Source organism: Bubalus bubalis, chromosome 11, assembly GCF_019923935.1.
Source record: "Bubalus bubalis isolate 160015118507 breed Murrah chromosome 11, NDDB_SH_1, whole genome shotgun sequence".
Classification (NCBI taxonomy): domain Eukaryota; kingdom Metazoa; phylum Chordata; class Mammalia; order Artiodactyla; family Bovidae; genus Bubalus; species Bubalus bubalis.
The window spans coordinates 1,854,599-1,863,894 of record NC_059167.1 but is presented as its reverse complement, the minus strand read 5'-3'; positions in this window follow the sequence as shown (position 1 = coordinate 1,863,894).

Sequence of the window (9,296 nt, the reverse complement as noted above, 5' to 3'; positions counted from 1 at the left end):
CAAATGAGACGTTACTTAACCGCTGTACTATCCTTTTAATTCAGCCTTCAAGGGTAGCTTCAAAATGCTGGAGAACTGGGCTGAGATGTTCTGACTAATGCTTTGCGTTCTATCCTTCAGTACCAAGACTATGAAAAGATGTGTCCCGGGCCACTTGATATCTTCAAGGTAACTGAAGACAATCTTTACAGGAATGTTTCTAAACACAGACTGGATTTCAACATGGAAATTCACACGTGTATCATTGTAATTATTTGGCCAGAGTAGGTTCATTCCTTCTCTTTCCCTGTGGGGGTGAGGAACACTTTCAAAGTCGTTTTAAAGTTGTTTCATGTTATCTCTAAATGATTTCCATGGCATCTACTAGGTAAATTTGCTTTCTATTTACCATCTCCCCTGGGCTTCCCTGGTGGCTCAGCTGGTAAAGAATCCGCCTGCAATGCAGGAGACCCTGGTTCAACTCCTGGGTGGGGAAGTTCCCCTGGAGAAGGGATAGGCTACCCACTGCAGTATTCTTGGACTCCCCTGATGGTTCAGATAGTAAAGAATCCACCTGCAATGTGGGAGACCTGGGTTAGATCCCTGGGTTGGGAAGATCCCTTGGAGAAGGGAACGGCTACCCATTCCAGTATTCTTGCCTGGAGAATTCCACAGACAGAGGAGTCTGGCGGGCTACAGTCCATGGGGTCGCAAAGGGTCGGACACAACTGAGTGGCTTTCAATTTCACTACCATCTCCCCATTTAGAAAACAGAAGAGTGGGTTTCCAAAAGAAGAGAGACTGAAAAAGTGACCTATATTGTTATTTTCGAAATCTATCTCACCTAAAATTCTATCTTTAATCAAGACATTACAGTTGAAAGTTTTTCTGTGAGTGTGTGTGTGTGTCTAAAATCATCATACTCTTCTATGTGAGGAAGGTTTTTACAGATCCCAGAAGGCAGCCCTCAGTAACAAAGTTTGATGGAGATGCAAGAGGGAAAATTGACGGCTTATGTTTACAAGTTCCCCTGAATATGACTACCAGTCTATTCAATGAAGGAAATGGCACCCCACTCCAGTACTCTTGCCTAGAAAATCCCTTGGCTGGAGGAGCGTGGTAAGCTACAGTCCATGGGGTCGCAAAGCGTCGGACACGACTAAGCGACTTCACTTTCACTTCACTGAGTATAGAACTTGAATCTGAGTGCACATGAATGCTCTGTAAGGTGGATGAGGCCGTTCTCAGTGGGTGATGCTCTGACGGTCTGGGGCACGGTCCCGTGCTATGCTGGCGGCCTGCCCTTGGCACTGGAGCATGCCCGTTCTCTGTTGTTTCAGACAGGGTCTAGAGATGTGACTTGCTTTGTGCGGATCCCTTATCTGAGGGGCAACAACTTGCTTTAGACTTTCAAAGAAATTGTTACTCCTGTTACTTCATTTGTTCTAGAGATAACATTTGTCAAAGATGGAAAAGGCACCTCAGAGTTTGCCCTGACTCAAACTGTCCCAAGTGATGTCAATTTAGTATCACTCCTTATAAATCAATGACCACAGACCCACTCACCAGAACCAAAGTTTTTTCTCAAGAAAAGGGCTTTTTCGTACATGCAAATTGAGCCAGATATTTCTCTTGTCAAAACCTCAGCATCATTGGATGTGGCAGGAGAGACCTCAGCAGTAATCCAGTCATCCCAAGAATTCTTAGCTGATACTTTAACCTTCAAAGGAAAGAATTCCTAGAAAATCACTGGAGAGTTACCACTGAGGTCTGCATCTCAACTATTCTAGGAAATGTTTCTGGGTTTCAAGATCAATATGATCTTTCCAAGTGAATTCTTGGGAGTCTACAGAAAAATCTGTTGTCCAAATAAAAACAATCCTTTAAAAACATATGTGAAATTATATCCCCGCCTCGCTCAAAACAGTCCTCTGACTTCCCACGACATTCAGAAGAAACTTCAGTCCTTGCCACGCCTCCAGGCTTCCTCGCCCCAGGCCTCTGCCTAAGCCTGTGGCGTCCTTGCCTCCCTCACGGCCCCGGGTCACCACGGCCTCCCTGACACCGGCCCCCGTCTGCGCACTCGCTGTTCCCCGGCCGGAAACGCGGTTCCCCGGCCGGAAACGCGGTTCCCCGGCCGGAAACGCGGTTCCCCGGCCGGAAACGCGGTTCCCCGGATGACTTGCCCTGTAGCTGCACCTTGCTCCCTTATTCGGTCTCTGCTCAGATATCTCCCTTCCTCAGCACTGCCCTGAACCTCCACTATAGGCTGAATTGTGTCCTCCCAGAATTCACATTGAAGCTGTGTGTGTGTGTGTGTGTGTGTCTACTCAGACGTGTCCAGCTATTTGCGATCCCATGGACTGTAGCCCACCAGACTACTCTGCCCGTGGAATTTTCCAGGCATGACTACCGCAGTGGGTTCCCATTTCCTACTCCAGGGCATCTTCCCGAGCCAGGGATTGAACGTGCATCTCTGGTGTCTGCGGCATTGTCAGGCGGGTTCTTTACCACTGTGCCTCCTGGGAAGCTGCAGCCCTCAGCATCTCAGAATGTGACTATATTCATCAAAAAGGCCTTTAAAGACGTAATCAAGTTAAAATGGGTTTGTAAGGGTGACCTTAATTCCGTATGACTGGTGTCCTTATAAGAATAAGAGATTCGCACAGAGGGGCTTCCCTGGTGGTCCAGTGGCTGAGACCTCCCCTTCCAATGCAGGGGGTGAGGGTTCGATCCCCGGTCGGGGAACTGGGATCCCACGTGTTTTGTGGCCAAAAGACCAAAACATAAACAGGAGGCGATATTGTAACAAATTCCATAAAGTCTCTAAGAAACCGTTCATATTAAAAAAAAAATCTTAAAAAGAGAGATTAGCACAGGGAAAGATAGATAATAACGTGACCGCACAGTGAGAAGATGGCCGCGAGGAAGCCAAGGAGGGAGGCTTCAGGAGAAACCACGGCTGCCAGCGCCGTGATCCCGGGCTTCTACCCTCTAGACTTGTGAAACTATATTTCTGCTGTTTAGGCCTCTCCATCTGTGATACGTTGCCATGGTTAGCTGAGTTGACTGGGTTCCCCACCTAAGGGCCCTTCCCTGACTCCTTGCCCCCGCTCTGGGATTTGCATCTCTTCCCAGCCCTTGAGGGTAGGAATATATTTATTTATATTTTTAAATTGAAGTTCAATTGACAATTGACACATAACATTGTATTAGTTTCAGGCATACAATGTAATGATCCGTATGCCTGAAACTATATTTAGTCTTAGTGAAGTGGCTCAGTTGTGTCCGACTTTTTGTGACCCCGTGGACTGTAGCCTATCAGGCTCCTCCGTCCATGGGATTTTCCAGGCAAGAGTGCTGGAGTGGATTGCCATTTCCTTCTCCAGGGGATCTGCCCGACCCAGGAATCGAACCCGGGTCTCCTGGATTGCAGGCAGACACTTTACCGTCTTAGCCACCAGGGAAGCCCTGAAACTATATACATATATAATATATATGTACAATATACATACAATATGTATATATGTATGGGCTTCCCCGGTGGCTCAGTGGGTAAAGAATCTGCCTGAGATGCAGGCGCTGCAGGAGCCACGGGTTTGATCCCTGTGTCAGGAAGATCCCCTGGAGGAGGGCAGGGCAACCCGCTCCAGTTTTCTTGCCTTGGAGAAGCCCATGGGCAGAGGAGCTTGGCGGGCTGCAGCCCGTGGGGTCGCAGAGAGTCGGACATGACTGAGCGACTCCCAGATAATGCCCAGTGAGCACAGCTGGCTGCTTTACTGGCCAGAATGCCTGTCGTTTCTGTCTGTCCCACACGCGCAGTGATTCCTCCTGAAGCCTCTCTCCTTGGCTCTCCACCGGCTGTCTTCTCACTGTGCGGTCACTTGATTGTCTCTCTGTTTCTTTCTCTGTGCTAATCTCTCTCTTTAAGATTTTTTTTTAATGTGAACCATTTCTTAGGGCAGAAAGTGAAGAGGAACTAAAAAGCCTCTTGATGAAAGTGAAGGTGGAGAGTGAAAAACTTGGCTTAAAGCTCAACATTCAGAAAACGAAGATCATGGCATCCGGTCCCATCACTTCATGGCAAATAGAGGGGGAAACAGTGGAAACAGTGTCAGACTTTATTTTTCTGGGCTCCAAAGTCACTACAGATGGTGACTGCAGCCATGAAATTAAAAGATGCTTACTCCTTGGAAGGAAAGTAATGACCAACCTAGATAGCATATTCAAAAGCAGAGACAACAAAGGTCTGTCTAGTCAAGGCTATAGTTTTTCCAGTGGTCATGTATGGATGTGAGAGTTGGACTGTGAAGAAGGCTGAGCACCGAAGAATTGATGCTTTTGAACTGTGGTGTTGGAGAAGACTCTTGAGAGTCCCTTGGACTGCAAGGAGATCCAACCAGTCCATTCTGAAGGAGATCAGCCTTGGGATTTCTTTGGAAGGAATGAGGCTAAAGCTGAAACTCCAGTACTTTGGCCACCTGATGTGAAGAGTTGACTCATTGGAAAAGACTCTGATGCTGGGAGGGATTGGGGGCAGGAGAAGAAGGGGACGACAGAGGATGAGATGGCTGGATGGCATCACTGACTCGATGGACGTGAGTCTCAGTGAACTCCGGGAGTTGGCGTTGGACAGGGAGGCCTGGCGTGCTGCGATTCATGGGGTCGCAAAGAGTCGGACACGACTGAGTGACTGATCTGATCTGAACGAAGATAGTCTTCTTTCTTCTTCCATTCCCACACACATTTACCATCATGCCAATGATATTTATATAAATATATATATATATATATTGGAGAAGGCAATGGCACCCCACTCCAGGACTCTTGCCTGGAAAATGCCATGGACGGAGGAGCCTGGTGGGCTGCAGTCCATGGGGTCGCTAGAGTCGGACATGACTGAGCGACTTCACTTTCACGTTTCACTTTCATGCCTTGGAGAAGGAAATGGCAACCCACTCCAGTGTTCTTGCCTGGAGAATCCCAGGGATGGGGCAGCCTGGTGGGCTGCCGTCTATGGGGTTGCACAGAGTTGGACACGACTGAAGTGACTTAGCAGCAGCAGCACATATATGTATATATATATAGTCTAGTTAATATTCATCACTGCACATAGTTAAAAATTTTTTTCCTGTGATGAAAACTTTTCAGATCTGCTCTCTTAGCAACTTTCAAATGCACAGGGCACTTTTATTATCCACAGTCACCATACTGTACGTTACATCCTCAGGACTGACTTATCACTGGAAGCTTGTACCTTTTGACCACCTTCATGCATGGCAGGTGTTCAGTAAATATTAATTTAATGAATTAATAAATACATCAAATAATGCACACTAGTCCAGTTCTATAATAACTCTACTAGGAGATTTAAGCCATATATAAATGCAGATGTTGAGGTCCTGCATTTAAATCAAATGAACTAACTTATTCCCTAAATGTATAGAAACTTGGATTGAAATGATTATAATTCTGGCAGCCACCTTGGAAATGACATTGAAATGAATCTAATAACTAGAGAGGTGCTAAGTGGAAGCTGTATGAAATCAAATTCAAGAACATAAAATGGTTTTCCTTTCTGCTTTCATAGTCATTATACTATATTTGGAATAATTAGGAAAAAACACACCACAAAGAAGCTAATGTTCAAAAAGGCAGAGACACTTGAAAGTCTTTGAACATCTCACCAGAAATAACTTAACCCAATGAGATTAAAATTCCAGATCAAAGGTAGCAAAAATACAGAAAGGGAAGAAAGACAGTTGTGAGACCCCTCATTCCCACACACGATTACCACGACACCAGTGATTAGTAGACGTGGGGTTCCCACGGCAAATAATTTCCATTTCCCCCACGTATAAGGAATAGCATGACATCGATGTTCTCAGAAGCATAGTTGGTAATTTTTACCCCTCATGATCTGATTGGTCTAGGAACAGATAAACAATAGAGAAAAAATAATAATGATGCAGAAGAGTGAATCTTTATCATCATATAATCAGTCAGCAAACAGGTACTGACTGGCTGTACCATTTGAAATTCTGTACATGGTGTCACGAGAAAAATCCAACATCACACGCCAAAGCTTCCTGTGACTGATGGAGTCAAGCAAACCTATATTAAACGGCAACAAGCGGTAAGCCCCACCCGGGGATGCAAACCAGGCCCGTGGCCCTGGCTCACCTCTGCATTTCAGGATCCTCACACCTAGCTAGGGCTGCATTAATATCTGTTGGATGAATAAATGAATATCAAAACAGAAGTAAGAAATACGGCCGTGGCTCAGTTTCTTAAGTGATCTGTGAGTCGTGAATTCAAAACTGTCAGAATCTTGACAAGGACTTTGGCCAGCAAGCTTTGTAGGGGAAAATCGGGCTACTGGACACCCAACCCAGCGACAGAGCTTCCCTAAACCCCACCTTGTGGTCCGATAACTTCCAGTGGACCCTGGCTGCTGTACTGGCCAGAATGCCTGTTCTTTTTGTGTCTCCTGCATGTACTGCTCCCCGCTTTGAGCTCTGGCCTCTCCGTCGGCCTTTCTCACTCTTGGTTCACACAGCTTAGGTGGTGCCACCAAAAAAGAAAAGAAATGGCAACTGGCTCAGGTCAGGCCAATCCGAGGTTTCTTTCCACTGGGCCACAGGGAGGGGTTTAGGGATATTAGGCCTGCAAGGCTCAAGACCAGGTTCAGGCTGGGACTCTAGAGAGGGGAAAAAAGCTGTCTTTCTACCAAACTCTAGGCTTTCAGATGGTCTGATGCTTGTTGGTTTAACCGTGTCGGCACAGAGGTGAGCAACTCTAGAGGTGGAGACAGTGTGTATGTGTAGGTGTGCACGTCCGGGTGAGCACATGTGTGAGCACAACGGGGGAGAGGAGAGAGAGGAGAGCGAGGGAGCCCCAGAGAGGGGGCTGCCAGGGGTTACCCGGACCCAGCCGTGCCTGAAACCGTGCACACGCAGCTGGTAAATCCCCGCGGTGCCTCAGCGAATGTGAGCTGGCTTCCTGGGCTTTCTCAAGGTTACTCTGGCCACCGGATGCACAGAGCTGACTCATTGGAAAAGACCCTGATGCGGGGAAAGATTGAAGGCAAGAGGAGAAGGGGGCGACAGAGGATGAGATGGTTGGATGACATCACCAACTCAATGGACATGAGTTTGAGCAAGCTCCTGGAGTTGGTGATGGACAGGGAGGCCTGGCGTGCTGCAGTTAAGAGTCAGACACGACTGACTGAAAAACAGCAACCTGAGCTTTCTAGAAAAGTAACTTGGATAATACAGCAACACAGAGCCTCACACTGGTCTGCTTCTCAGTATTCTTGCCTGGAGAATCCCATGGACAGAGGAGCCTGGCAGGCTACAGTCCCTGGGGGGGCAAAGGGCCCAACATGACCGAGTAACTAACGCTTTCACGCGAAGCTGAGAGGGCTTCCGTGGCAGCTCAGCTGCAAAGCATCTGCCTGTCTAGCAGGAGATGCGGGTTGGGAAGAACCTCTGAAGAAGGAAATGGCAACCCACTCCAGTATTCTTCCTGGGAAATACCACAGACCAAGGAGCCTGATGGGCTACAGTCCAAGGGTCGCAGAGTTGGGCATGACTGAATGACTAAAGTGAAGGAAAAGTGAAAGTCGCTCAGTTGTGTCCGACTCTTTGCGACCCCACAGGTAGAGTCCATGGAATTCTCCAGGCCAGAATACTGGAGTGGGCCGCCTTTCCCTTCTCCAGGGGATCTTCCCAACCCAGGGATCTAACCCAGGTCTCCCGCACTGCAGGCGGATTCTTTACAACAAAACGGAACTGGGAAAATTACCTCCCCTCTCTGTGCCTGAATTTCCACATCTGTGAAATGGGGATAACGATAAAACCTCCCTCATGGCGTTACTGTGATTAAATAAGTCAGTAAGAAAAGTGTTACATGAAAGGATCCCAAATGTTAGCCAATGTTGGTATTATTATTTTTATTCTCATCCTAACAGGGGTTACATCAATGCCAGAGCTCCGTTGCTCCGTGTGAAGGAACCACTTTGGCATCAGATTTGAATTGTTACCGAGCTGAATATCCATAAGATTTTTTTAAAGTTCTTTATTTTGGCTTCTTTGGGTCTCCACTGCTGCCTGCAGGCTTTCTCCAGCTGCAGTGGGCAAGGGCTACCCTGGGCTGCAGTGCCCGAGGGCTTCTCTTGGTGCCTGGGCTCTGGGCTTCAGTAGCTGTGGGGTTGGCCTTGGTTGCCCCGTGGCAAGTGGAATCTTCCCGGACCAGGGGTCGAACCTGTGTCCCCTGCATTAAGGAGGATTCTTAACCACTGGGCCCTCAGGAAAGTCTTCCACAGCGTCTGTTATTGGATAAATTGGTCATTTATTCAATCATTCAGGAAGGAAAGCCACGTCCCAGTCTGGGATCTGGCCTGACCCCTGAATCCATAGGCGGCACACGGGAACGAGCAGAAGCCCCTGGAGGAAGGGTCCTTATACTCACAGGAGCCTGTGAGGGCCGGGCCGGTGGCTCCGTCTGCACCTGTGGGGTCAGCCCAACTTCCCTTCTCTGTGGAATCCAGTAGGGAAGCGAGTGTTTTTAAGGGAACTGAGGGAAAAGGATAATGGTAGCTTTAGCTTGAATCTGGGGCTGTTGTAAGAGAAAATAACAGTGTTGGTAATTTCTCCTTCCTGTTTGAGCACTTTGGTGAAGTGCCTTCCCCTAAATTAAACTGGGAAGTAAGAAAAAACTAGTTCCCATGCCAGCATACAGACCCACAGGCCCACTTGGCCACGGATTTCTAGAACACAGGAGTTCTCTGAGAGGAGAACTGGGGAGGCAGGCCAGACTGCAATATCAGAAATTCCCTCTGCCGTGGAAAAAAGAAAAGGACCGCCAGTCATCTCAGTCAAAAATGCTTTGAGCTTTTCTTCCCAAATCCTGTATCTTTCTCCTCAGTCTCTTCTTCCTCCTTCCTCTCCTCATCTTTAAAAGAAAATGTTGTGGTTACATGGTTACATATAGATATAAATTGTGCCACACCCACACTTCTAAAGCGTGGCGCTCAGTGGCACTGAGCATATTCACACTGTGCAGCCAGCGGCGCCGTCCGCCTCCAGGGCTTTCTCCGGCTTCTGAAGCCGTCCCCGCTGAACGCCAGCTTCCCCTCCGCCTCTCCAGCCTCTGCTCACGCCGCCCTGCTGTCCGTCTGTCTGAGTTTGCCCGCTCCGGGTCTCTCACAGGAATGGAGTCACACAGTATCTTCAGGCTGCGATGGGATTATTGCACTTGGCACAGCGTTTCAATGTTTGTGTTGCGGCCTGTGTCTGAATCTCCTCCTTTTTAAA